The sequence below is a fragment of the Marmota flaviventris genome, chromosome 6, assembly GCF_047511675.1.
Source record: "Marmota flaviventris isolate mMarFla1 chromosome 6, mMarFla1.hap1, whole genome shotgun sequence".
Classification (NCBI taxonomy): domain Eukaryota; kingdom Metazoa; phylum Chordata; class Mammalia; order Rodentia; family Sciuridae; genus Marmota; species Marmota flaviventris.
In genome coordinates this window covers 11,764,236-11,777,473 of record NC_092503.1, presented here as the reverse complement: position 1 = coordinate 11,777,473, position 13,238 = coordinate 11,764,236, and the positions used below count along the sequence as shown (strand labels likewise).

Genomic DNA, 13,238 nt, shown 5'->3' with positions numbered 1-13,238 from the left:
GAAGGGGATAAGTGCTCAGCCTAGTCTTGCACAGAATCATCTAGCACACCCCGCCCAGAGACACTTGCGTTCCTAAGTCTACTCTTACGTTTTGAATCAAGATTGTGGTCTCCATAATTTCTTTCCTTCTATATGGTACATTTTGCAACCCCTGTTCCTTCCATCTGGTGTCTTCATGCTAGGTTAGCAACTCTACCTTAATGTCATAGAGAGACTTCAAATCCTCTGTGGTCCCTGTGGCAGGTCCCCAAATGGAGTAAGGCATTTTTGTCCCCCATTTTGTCTTTAATGAAAGAAATAGAGCATGAAAGCATCGTATTTCACTCCAGCCTCCTGGAAGGCCCTTCCACTTGCCCCTGGCTTTTAGACGATGACGAGGGGGGAGGGGGATTATGGTATCACTTCAGAATAACCTGATACATATTCTCCATTAGTTCTTTCTCTTCTGATGGCTTGATTACATCTTCCAATGGGAGAAAGACTTTTGGAACCTGTTTATTTGTACGTAATAGATTTTTAAGAGGGGAAAGTATGAAACACTTCTTATCCGAGTTTTCCTTCTAATGATTTAAGGAGAGTCAGGAATCCTGACGTACAATGAGAAAAAGCAACTCAGAGTTCAGAGTCACGGAGATCACCAGCTGTTGGTTTTGAGCTGGGGCACTGGAGTCTCATGTGGGCCTCAGTGTCCTCATCCATAGACGGAGGAGATGAGTACTTTCCTCCTGCCTCATGACGTTGTGAAACAGTAGCAGAATGCAGGTGAAGGCTTTGTGGGTCACAGCCCAGGTGTCAGGCAGTCCTGATCTACCAGCCTTGGTCACAGTCTGGGACTCTTCTTTCCACTTCTTGACCCTTCTCATAATCTATTTATCTTTTCCTTTGGTCCAGTATTCTTTTTTTTAAAGTTGTTCTTGAACCTTTATTTTATTTATTTGTGTGTGGTGCTGAGAATCGAACCCAGTGCCTAACGCATGCTAGGCAAGCGCTCTACCCCTGAGCCCCAGCCCCAGCCCCTGGCCCATTATTCCTGCTACAGCATCCTCCTACATTTCCCCCCCCCCCACTCATCTGGCAAACTATCATGATTTTCATAATTCACCTCCTACCGCAGTTGCCAAAACTATTCACGATACCTTCCCTGTTATCCTTCCTCCCTCCCTTTTCTTTCCTTCCCTCTGTCTTTCTTTTTTTGCTGTGTGAGGGGGTGAATGCCAGGCAAATGCCCCAGGGCTGAACTGCACCCCACCCCCACCCACGAGAAGGGACCCCTTCTTGAGGTCTGTTGGCAGTTTTCTGATCCTGACCTTCCCTAGCTTGACGCTCAGCAGGGAGACCCTAATGTTTGCGTTCTGCTTGGGAACTTGCTCTGAGCAGGACACACCTCTGGTCAAGAAACCAACCCCCCTTGGTTTCCAAGGCCCCTATTTGTTTTTGAAATTCATTTAAAATTTAAAAATTTTATTTATTAATTTATTTTGCTTTTTAGGCTCCGCAGGAAAGTCCACTTTAGAAGCATTTTAACCGATGTGTTGTGAGACGTAGGCCTGAAAGTAGAACTGCCCCTTCAGGGCCCGCATGCTCTGGTGCTGGCGTTGGTGGCCTGGTTTTTCTTTGGAGGATAAGTCTCATTGATGTAATTCTGAAACAATTTTAAACCCACAGATTAGGAACATATGTTTCTTCCTGTCACATGTTGAGAGAGACTTCGACTCATTCTGAAGTCTCTATTGCAGAATGTCTTTAAAGCAAAATTGCATCTTTACAGCTACATCATCTGCGGATGACACCATGTATGAGCAGAGCGACCCAGAGAGTCGGGAAAAGGCCTCTCCTCCTAGAAGCCTTTCTGTGGTGAAGGCCTCCGGGTTCTGGTGGGGACACACGGGTGGGTAGGGAGTGTGATGAGGTGGGAGACTTGTTGTCCCTGCTGCTTTGGGTGTCAGGAATGTCCCCAGAGGTGAATCTGTCAGCATGAGCTTTGTTTGTATTTTATCTGCTCCCTCTTAGCACCTGAGTTTCCAGTTTCTCTTCTCTACAGTAGCACACAGGGCTTCCTCTTTTCATCCTACGATTACCTCATTGGAGCTGTGAGGAGTGCCCTCCATCTCCAGGAGCTTGGATCTGCTTCTTCCCCGTCCAGCTGACATGAGCTGGATGACATCTGCTCAGCCTTCATCACCACCAAGAAGGCTAATTACGGCTCAGAAAGTGGAGCACTTTCAAAAGAGCCTTCCTCCACCAGCCAGATAGGTTCGCCCTAGGGTTTTGATGGGGTGCCGTGGCCCTCCTGGTTGAAATGCAGGACCACGTCTCAGCGCTGCTGACAAAGGGTTAAGCCTGGTAGGCGGCATCGGTATAAGTGAAAAGCAGCCCCAATCCAAGGCATATAACGTTCGCTCCAAAATAAGCCAGCTCGCCCCTCTTTAATGGGATCACTGCAGTCTTGCCAAATTCTCGGGCTAGTCAGTCGTATACATCTGGTAAAACTTTTCATACCATTCAACATTTGCTGCAATATGATTTTAATTACATACAGATTGGATGGCTGGAAGAAAGCACTGGAATTAAACAGAATCCAGTTAAACACAAGCCCTTTTATAAGTGGTCCCAGGTTGGTTGGGATGTATGCAAGTGACCATAGAGGACAGGGAGAGGAATGTGTAGTGGGGGATGCCGGGTGGGGATGTGACTCTTCTTCAACGTGGGAGTGCAGCCGTTGATCTGGAGGGGAGTGTGCTCAGGAATGGCGACTCAGGGTTCAAATTTAGGATGATGCTTGTCCCTCCTCCCCTGTCTTCCTTCCAAGTGTGGAGTTGTGTCTGCAAGACAAATGGCTCTCTCGGCAAAAAAAAAAATGCGTTCTGTTTGAAAGGCTGTGGGGATTAGATGTAGCAGGTTGGTAGTTTTGAAACCTTCCTCCCACAACCAGACTGTATTAGGCTGTGCTTGTTTCTCTGATGTACGTTTGACATAATGGTTCCCAAAGGGATGCCGTTTACTTTGTGCAAGAAAAGGAGCAGGAAGAAAATTCAGTTTCAGAATCCGAAGTTGTGACTCCCATTCCTGAGGCCCTTACGGGGTGACCCGCCCCTGTGGAATGTGCTTCCCTCCACCTAATAGCACCACTTTGGTTTCCTTCAGAACTTACTGGAATGGCTTTTACTGGGTGGATATCTTGTGGGCAGCCACTCTGGATTTCAGCCTTCCCTGGGTGAAATGAAGCTACCTCATGATGAAGTCGGCCTGAGGAAGTTTGAAGGCTGCACCACACAAATCCTGGCCAAGGGCCGGGCCTGGCACACACCTCTGATGAGGGGCAAGAAGATGCAGTTAGGAGGAAGGCCTGGGTCTGAGCCTGTCCTGCCATCACAAGAGGCCGTTTGCAGGAGAGAGGCCAGCCTGATGGGTGTGCGTGTGTGGGTGACGTGTCTGCACCAGGGAGTTGAAGCTGGAGGAGGAGGAGGAGGAGGAGGGGGAGGAGGAGGAGGAGGAGGAGGAGGAGGAGGAGGAGGAGGAGGAGAAGGAAGCAGTGGCAGTGGGCTGCCAGGCAAGTCAAGGTCTCCTCCCCAATGTCCCTGGAGGAGGAGGTGGAGCCTCCTGGGAACCACCACAGGGTGGAGGAGTTGGCAGACCCAGCTGTTGGGGCAAAGGTAGTTCCCACCCGCCTTGTGGCCTCTCAGCTCATCTGGATGCAGCCACAGAGGGGCAAACATCTGCCTCCCTGATCATCCTCTGGGTGGACATTTGCGTGCAGACCCTAAGTCAGACACGCACGCTCGAGTCAGTTTCTGTGTTGGGCTTTGGCTCTGTCACTTTTTTGGGAAATACCAGTTTTAGCCTCTAGGGAGTGGTGGACTTCATTAATTTATTTTATTTGAGTTTCTCCAGAATAGTATACATAATAGGACCCACAATACATGATACTATCTCACTTGGGGGAAATGGCAGAATTACCAATTAAGTATAACTTGTCCACTGAATCATGAATTTCTTGAGACAGTGTTCACATTCTATGTGCTTTTCCTATATCCACCAACTCAAGATTAATTTCACTTAGTTGAATGCACTTTTAAAAAATGCACTGTGTAATTATGTGTTCAGATATACAAAAATGACATCTACCAGTCATATATAAAGAAAAAAAGTTGGGGCTGGGATTGTGGCTCAGTGGTAGAGCGCTCACCTAGCATAGGCAGGACCCGGGTTCGATCCTCAGCACCACATAAAAATAAAGGCATGGTGTTGTGTCCATCTACACCTAAAAAATAAATATTTTTTAAAAAGTTTTTCTATGTTTAAAAATAAAGAAAGAAGCTGGACACAGTAGCACACACCTATAATCTCAAGAGACTCAGGAGGCTGAGGCAGGAGGATCACGAGTTTGAGATCAGCCTTGGCGATTTAGCAAGGCCCACGGCAACATAGTGACACAATCTCAAAATGGAAAAACAAAGGGGGACTGGGGATGTGGCTCAATGGCAAAGTGCCCCTGGGTTCAGTCCCCAATGCCCCTTTCCCTTCTCCCTCAAAAATGAAGGAAGGAAGGAATAGAGGGAGGGAGGGAGGGAAAGAAGAAAAGAAGAAGTTTAGGAAGGAAGATATAAGGATAGGAAAAAGCTTTTCTGCACACGATTTCAGATGGAAATTCCTCTTTCTTTTTTGATGCGTCCTAATGTTCTTAGCTCATTTGGCCCCAGGCTTAGTTACACCACTAGAAGCCACTTCCGTAGAGACCAGATACTTAGTTACCAAGAGGAAGTCAGAGATGCTGCATGCAGCTGCTGCTGTCTCTTGCTGGTTCATCCCAAAGAATTCACCCTACGGCTAGAGCGCCGTGATCCTGTCCCTAGGCTGCCACCCCTCGACCTCCCCTGTGAGACCACAGCCCTGGGGGGCCTGGGCTAAGCTCTCCACACAAAGACCATCTTCCCCCACATTGGGGAAGGGACAGGCTCCCGGGCATGAGTGGGGGCCAGTAAGGGAGGATGCTCTGAATCTGCTGGGTTCAGGCCCTTGCTGAGAGCCTGGTGTGCCCTTGCTCTGCCACCCCACCACGTGGTCCCGGTCCAGCTTGCGTGCAGGGGAGCACAGGCACTTAAGTGAATAATTACAGCAGAGGGTATGGATTTGCTGAACCCAGGAAGTGTAGTGGCCCAAGAAGGGTGATGGCTGGAGGGGCCTTGCAGAGGGAGCTGTTGGGCAGCCGAAGGATGAACAGGAGTTCAGTGCGCAGCAACCTGGGAGGGCCTTTCAAGCCATGCAGATGAGTTGATGATACATACGCAAGTAGCAAAGGACTGGCCGCAGTTGTTGGATAATAAAAAATTGAACATGGTTGGAAAGCAGGACAAAGGGGGGGTGGGTGGGAATTGACTGGATGTGAAGCCCTTTCCCTGGATTGGGGCCAAATTGCATTGACCATGGCCAAGTATGATTATTTGCATACATGTCCACATCTCCTGCAGAAGCATTTGTGCCCCGAGATCTGGGAATGGGTCTTATTTTTTCAATTGTTTCCCCAAATCCCACTGTTTTGTGGGGCCCAGGAGATTTCCACAGAGTGGATACCTAAATGGTGTCGACTGGCCCAGAATGCTGAGCCAATCAGAGTGTGAACAGGTCACGTGCCATGGTGATTTGTCTGGACTTCACCTGGTGGGTGGCATAGAGTCATTAAAGGTTCTAAAGTGGAGGGTGATGGAAGCCTATCTGTGCAGGGGGGGCGATTCTGGCTGTAATGCGACACCTTTTTGGAGAGAGACTTGTAGTTGGAAGAACAGTACTGAAGTCCGGGGTTGGAGGAGCTTTGGGAAGGCCAAGGATAGAGGCTTGAGAGGTATTTATTGGGCAGAATTAGGGTCCAGCCCTAAGTTTTGGAGAGCACTGGCGTAGGAAGGGGGAAATCAAAGATCACTGTGCTCTCAAGTGAAACCAATTCTGACTTTCAAATAGATTTATATTCAAAGACGAAAGGGAAAAGAGAGTCTAACCCTTGGGCACTCACCATAATGAGTTCGAACAGAGAATAAGAGTTTACTGACCAATAAGATTTACTGGACATACAAAAGAACTGGTTTATATTGGATATTTAATATACATACTGCTTTTGTAATATACATAATATACAAACACGTGAATGAGGAACAATTCTGATATCACACGTGTAATCAGGGTTGCTCCCTGTGGCCTCTCAGGTTGTACACTGCACAACTCTAGAGGACAGCACTATTGAAGGTGAAAGGTCACCTGTCAAGCTGCTCTATGCTCTTCTTATCCTTTAAATCAGCATATTCGTGGACTGTTCCTTTTAACAACAAATAAAGAAGCTGTTTAGGGTGAGAAATTGAGACACTTGCAAGGATTAATCATCTGATGAAATGTGAATCCCTTGTATGGCTGACTCATTAATGTTAGATATGTGTTGGGCAGAGGTGGGTGGTTGTCTTTTATGTTAAAAATAGAAGAATTGTTTTTCCACCACCACCACCTCTGTTTTGCTTGGAGGCGGGGTCTTGCTATGTTGCCCAGGGGGGACTTGAATTCCTGGTCCCAAGAGATCCTCCTGCCTCAGCCTCCTAAGTAGCTGGGACTTCAGGTGCACATCACCACCCTCAGCCCTGTTTTTCTCCTTCCTAAAGCACTTGAGAAGCTTTTACCTTCTATCAGCTTCTGGCAGCAACGGGAGAGCCCAGCTCTGGTCGGTGGGTGCGTGGTAGGGCTTCCTAGTGTGTAGCAGGCTCTGTGCCGTGACGGGGTGCAGAGGCCCTCGTGCAGAATGACACGTGGAGTCAGCCATTAAGGGGATGGATTCATAGAAGTGGATGAAGAAAGCAGGATCCTTATATCCTTTCACAACAATCATATGTTGCTTTAAATTTTTGTGGCTCTTGCTCACATGCTTCAAGGGGAACTGCTCCAAAATGTGATGGCCCAGAATTTAGGTTTGGCTTGCTCTCGGCTGCAGCCTGCTGTGGCTGAGGTCTCTAAGCTATCACATCATTTCTCAGTGGCCTGAGACTCAGCCTGGAGGATGCGGGAAGCTCTGCAGAATGTGTCAGAGCCCAGCATCTTCCTGGATGTCACACTGCCAAGGGCTAATGAAGGGAAGGAGTCCTTATTGATTTCAGGGCCGCCCAGCCTACTTTGCATCGTGGACAGTCTCTGTCCCACAGGGTCCAGCTGCCAGGCATGGTCTGGAGTGGGATGTGAGCACCGAGCAGGTAGTACAAAGGTCTCTTCTCTCCACACTTGCCGTACAGTGGAAGCAAGTCAGACTGCCCCCAGGGCCGTGCATTTAGTTTAAAGAATGTTGGAAAGGAACTGTGTCGCTGGCCATCTTCCTCCTCCTTGGGAGTGTTTGTTGTGATTGGAAGTCGGTTCTGCCCGCGTGGTTGAGGCTCCCCGACTCTTTGTGCTTCAATGTTAAACAGCCCTCTGAGCAAATAAACAGAGAAGGCGGTTTGTAGTCAGCTCCAGAAAAAAGGAGCCAAAGTCCCATACCCCGCTCTGTCCTCCGTGGTGCGCTGGCTTTTCTGGCCCTGGCGACCCGAGGCCAGGCATAGAGTAGAGGCCCTTGCTGGGTGCTGGAGGCCCAGGATCAGGTGTTCCGCAGGCGATGGCTGCCTGGGCTTGCTGTTCAGCGGAATTTACTGAGGATCCATCTCAGTATTCCCTTTTGGGGAAGAATTTTTGAGGTGCTCCAAACTTGATTAAAACCAGTTAAAACTGAGCAAGAAAGCCGAAAAACATGTGCATTTTTGACAGCAAGCGTTTTACAGAGTGTTCCACAGCTACCAGAACCTCCATCTGCTGCTCAGCGGTACCTACCATCCAGGCAGCTGTGAGCACGTTCCCAGAGAGGAGGAGCCAGGAGGTACCAAGGGCTGCTCTGCAGCCACGGAGCAGGTAGGCCCTGGTGGCCTGTGCCACCGGGACCCTCCAAGGGCAGCCTGACCCTTGAATGATGAAGGAAACGTGGGCTTTTATTTCTTGTTTTCAGTATATTTGTAGTTGTAGATGGACACAATACTTTTATTTTATTTTTCATTTATTTTTCTGTGGTGCTGAGGATCGAACCCAGGGCCTCCTACGTGTGAGGCAAGCGCTCCGCCCCTGAGCCCCAGCCCCAGCCCCTTCTTTCTGTCCACTAGACCTGGAAACACCGAGTGGTCACTGTGTTGACCGCTGTGTTGACCGCTGTATTGTTAGTCCCCCATTTCAGACAATTTCTTTATGTAAACTCCTCTAGCTTAAAAGAGAACACCCCGCAAATGTGGCAAGCTGAATGAGTCGCAGAGCAGACAGCGCCCAGCCAAGCCAGGAAGCCACCAACGACTGTCCCAGAGGCCCTGCCGGGCTGCGCCAGCCCAGGCCCTCTCCTCCCCAGAGCAGCCAGGCTCTGGCTTTCTGTGGTCCCTGTCCTCTTGAGTTTCCCTTTGAATAGTTTTAGTCACTCAAATGTGTATCCCTCGAACTGAAAGTTTATTCTTACCATGTAAAAGTACTTAATGGGGCTGAGGATTTAACTCAGCGGTAAGCACATGCTGAGTGTGTGTGAGGCCCTGGGTTCCATCCCGAGCACCAAAATAAACAAGTAAAAGTACTTAATATCTGTTCGTTCCTCTTTTTTTAAAAAAAAAAAATCTTTTTTAGTTGTGGATGGACACATGACCTTTATTTTATTTATTTATTTTTATGTGGTGCTGAGGATCAAACCCAGCGCCTCATGTGCTAGGCAAGCGCTCTCCCACTGAACTACAGCCCCAGCCCTATTTATTCCTCTTTTAAACTGCAAATGCTCCTCCAGCCCCTTCTATGTTATCTGTTGAACAACTTTTAAGTAAAATTTGGGCTGCAGGTAGGCTCAGTGCAGAGTGTTTGCCTAGCATGTGCAAGGCCCTGGGTTTCACCCCACCACTGCAACAAAACTGAAAGTATTTAAGTTAAATTCTATCCACCAACAGAGTCACTTTAGTTATCTAGTCTTGTGTTACCCATAATTTTGAGATATTTCCCCCCCCCCCTGGAAAATAAAATGGTTGACACTAATTTTAAATGAAACAGAATGAAAATAGATCTCATTGATCTCACAGCTAAGAAGTAAAAGAACTTCTTTTGGATCTAGGCTCACAGTGAAAGGATGTTGTTTTGCTAATGTTCAGATGGAGCTTTCTCCTTAATGCTACCATGGGTGCCAGGCACAGTGGGACCACCTGTAATCCCAGTGGCTTGGGAGGCTGGGCAGGAGGATTGCAAGTTCAAAGCCAGTATCAGCAACTTAGTGAGGCCCTAAGCAACTCAGTGAGACCCTGTCTCTAAATACAATACAAAAAAGGGCTGGGGGTGTGGCTCAGTGGTTAAGTGCTCCTGAGTTCAATCCCTGGTACCAAAACAAAAACAAACAAAAAATGATACCATTGGTTTTGTGATGTGTGTGGTTTTAATATATAGAATCATCATGTTCCATATCACCACCTATCATCTGGAAAAAAGTTCATATGGCTTGATAAGAAATGGCAAAAATGACAGCCAGGGTCATGAACAAGCTCAGAGTCAATAACAAGGGCTCCGTTGTCATTCTAGTTGGGCTCCTGTGTGACCCTGGGCAGGCCCTCCTGTGTCCCTTCATCCATCTGGTGAAATAATGGGACCCGTTTATGAACCAAGCCCACCTGCACTTGTGTTATAAGGGACGTGTGTGTGTAAGGGCTGTGGATGTGGCTCAGTGGGAGAGTCTTGTCTAGCATGCACAAGGCCCGGGTGGATTCCCAGCCCAACAACAGAAAGGACAATATATATTGATCCCTGAATGTGGTACTTAAAGCTGAGTCCTCGATTTGAAAATAGATATGTGAAAAACACAGACTCGAGAACTATTAAATACGATGTCATTTATTTGTAGGCACTAAAGCTTTGAAAATTTTACTTGATTATTTGTTAGCTTGATAATAACTAAAATGTAAATACTTGCAGAATGCCTTTCAGTTCATGAAGCACTTTCACTTGAACTCTTTCATTTGTTTCTTTTTTAAAATTTGTTTTAATTAGTTGTACATGACAGTAGAATCCTTTCTTTCTCTCTCTCTCTCTCTCTCTCTCTCTCTCTCTCTCTTTCTTTCTTTCTTTCGCTGGGGATTGAACCCAGGGCCTTATGCATGCGAGGCAAGCACTTCTGAACTATATTCCCAGCTCCATTTCTTAATAGAATTTTTTTTTAAATTCCCTAATTATTTCTCCTGCCTTCAACATCAGCTAGCTGCTCTTCTAAGTCGTAACCTGTTGGGAAGAAAGATTTGTTAAAGACCTTGTTATTTGTACGGTTCTGTCACACATGATGGGTGAAGAAATACAAATACGAACATCTAGTTGTTATTTTTCTATGTATTTCTGGAACTTTAAATTTCGTCTAGTGTCTAATTCTTGTCGCTATCATCATAAGTCTGTCTAGGGAAAAATACAGATTAAATAATGGAGAAGATGGTTAATCCCAACATCATCCCTGTCATTGCTTAACAGATAGATATGCAATGACCAAGTCACCAAAATAACGATCAGCCTTTGCCCCTTACCTACTCATGGCACATCCCACCAGAGGCTTCTGGTGTGGGCAGCACGGCCTGCTGTGTGGGTGGGTCTTTTCCCTCCTGCCATCAGTCCATACGCTTGCGAAGGTGTCTCCATGCGGCGTTCTCTGAATTGCCACGGATTCCCCACCCTGCAAACACGGCATCCAGAGTATATCTGAATGCACTTTTAGTAAAAGAAGAGAAAACTTTATAAATATTTTATCCTGGGAAGGGAGATGACAATAACTCGCTGCCCTTGGGAGGCTCTGCTTTGGGACAGCGGTCATTTGTGAGCCCCACGCCTACTGGCCATCTAGACTCCAGGCCCTGTGTACTTTCCCACAGTGGGATGGCAGGAACCTTTTCCAGATCTAGCAGATGTTGGTAGACCTTCCCGCAGCTCCCTTGGTTCACAGCACTTGGGGCTAGATTTGGGGTCTCATCTTCTTGAGGTTTAACCTCCTCTTCTCGAGCCCAGCTCCATCATGCCATGCAGAACTGGTGTTCTTGTGCCTCCTCAGCTTGATGGTGACCCCACTGTCCCAGGCCGCAAGAAAAGGGAACCCATTCTATTTTCCTGTGTTGTTCCTGAAACGTCATATCAGTTCTTCTAGCTCTTCCCAGCTCTGAGCATTGACGTGAGCACCTCGTCCTTAAGAGACTTCACCTGGGGAGGAACCCACCTTGTGCCCAGCTCACTCCTGCGCTACATGCTGCCTGACCCCTGGGCAGCCACTCGCTCCTCTTTGCACTCTCCATTGCAAACCAGTACACACAGGCAGATATATGAGCGATGCAGGTAAACGTGCCCAGTGGGTTTCCTTACCTTCATGCTCACGTGCCGTCTTGCACCCTGCCCATCTCCTTTATTTATTTGTACATTCACCTACTTTCAATGCTGATCAAGATCCACTTAAATGAACCCCATGACCTTTTAGTGTGTCAGAAGCTACAGTTTGAACCACGTGGTTCTAATTAAGGTGCCCGACTTCGGCATCCCCTCTATGCTGGTTTGGGAATTCATGGAAGGCAGAGAGTGTGTCCATTGCTCTGTGGTGTATGCAGCACGTTTCTTGGTGCCTGGCATGCAGTAGATGCCCAGATAAAAATGATTGAACCCAAGGACAGAGCCTCTCTGGGCCTCTGTACCCTGTTTGTACAATGGAGAAGTGCCCGTGGTAACTCACGGGGCAATCGTGAAGACTGCCTGAGACCCTGCATTTGAAGCAGAGTGCACAGAACCTGCACCAACAGATGCTCTTTTTTTTTTTTTTTGGTACCAGGGATTGAACTCAGGGGCATTCAAATACTGAGCCACATCTCCAGCCCCATTTTGTATTTTATTTAGAGACAGGGTCTCTCTGAGTTGCTTAGTGCCTCGCTTGTTCTGAAGCTGGCTTTGAACTAATGATCCTCCTTCCTCAGCCTCCTGAGCCGCTGGGATGACAGGCGCGCGCCACCGTGTCCGGCCAACAGATGCTCATTTAATATGTATTTTATCTGATTTTCTCTGTCTGACTCTCAGTAATTGACGTTTAACTCTGCACTGCAGTCTCTACCTGTAATGAGAGGTTGGAATTCCGTTAGCCCAACATCCCAACATTGGGACATTTTCCAATGGATTATGGAGCCAATAGGCAAATTGTCCCTCAGGGACACAATTTATTCTTGAGGTTTAGCATGGGTCAGACTCTGGCTGAAAATATGTGAGTGTCATGGGGGCTAGTCCTTTTTGTCACACCTTTTGGGATTCATTTCTTTGTAAAAATTGAGACTTAAGCTTATTATTAGAATTTCATTGCAGAAATTAAAACTTCTGTATTTAGAAAGATTATAAAATAAGTTTAGAATAAACATGAAATTCAGAGTTTTATTTTTTGGAAATTGAAAGATTTCATAAGAGCTTGTTATATTTTTCTCTTTTTTTCTTTGTTCTAATTAGTTGTACAAGACAGTAGAATGCATTTCAACACATCGTACATAAGTGGAGCATAACTTCTTATTCTTCTAGTTGTAAATGATGTAGATTCCCACCCATCGTGAGTCATACATGCACACAGAGTAATAATATCCAATTCATTCTACTGTCGTTTCTACTGCCATACCCCTTCTCCTCCCTTCACTTTCTGTCTAATCCAAAGTACCTCTATTCTTCCCTATTTCCCGCCCACTCCCCTGCATTGTGAATTAGCACCTGTATATCAGAGAAGGCATATAGCCTTTGATTCTTTGGGATTGGCTTACTTTGCTTAGCATGATATTCTCCAGTTCCATCCATTTACCAGCAAATGCCATAATTTCATTCTTCTTTAAGGCTGAGTAATATTCCATTGTGTATATATAACACATTTTCTTTATCCATTCATCTGCTGAAGGGCACCTAGGTTGACTCCATAGTTTAGCTATTGTGAATGCAGCTGCTACAAACATTGATGTGGCTGTGTCACTGTAGTATGCTGATTTTAAGTCCTTTGTGTATATACCAAGGGAGTGGGATAACTGGGTCAAATGGTGGTTCCATTCCAAGTTTTCTGAGGAATCTCCATACTGCTTTCCATAGTGGTTGCACCAATTTACAGTCCCAGCCAGCAGTGTATGAGTGTGTCCACATCCTCACCAACATTTATTTCAAAGCCATGAATGTGAATTAGCAGGAAGAGCACTGGTTGA

The 13,238-nt window shown here is 46.8% G+C and overlaps 1 protein-coding gene across 2 annotated transcripts in view; it reads left to right on the top strand.

Moving 5' to 3' along the window:
- Positions 1–13,238, top strand: part of Scaf8 (SR-related CTD associated factor 8) — a 189,958-nt gene that overhangs the window by 166,975 nt on the left and 9,745 nt on the right. The window lies entirely within an intron of this gene.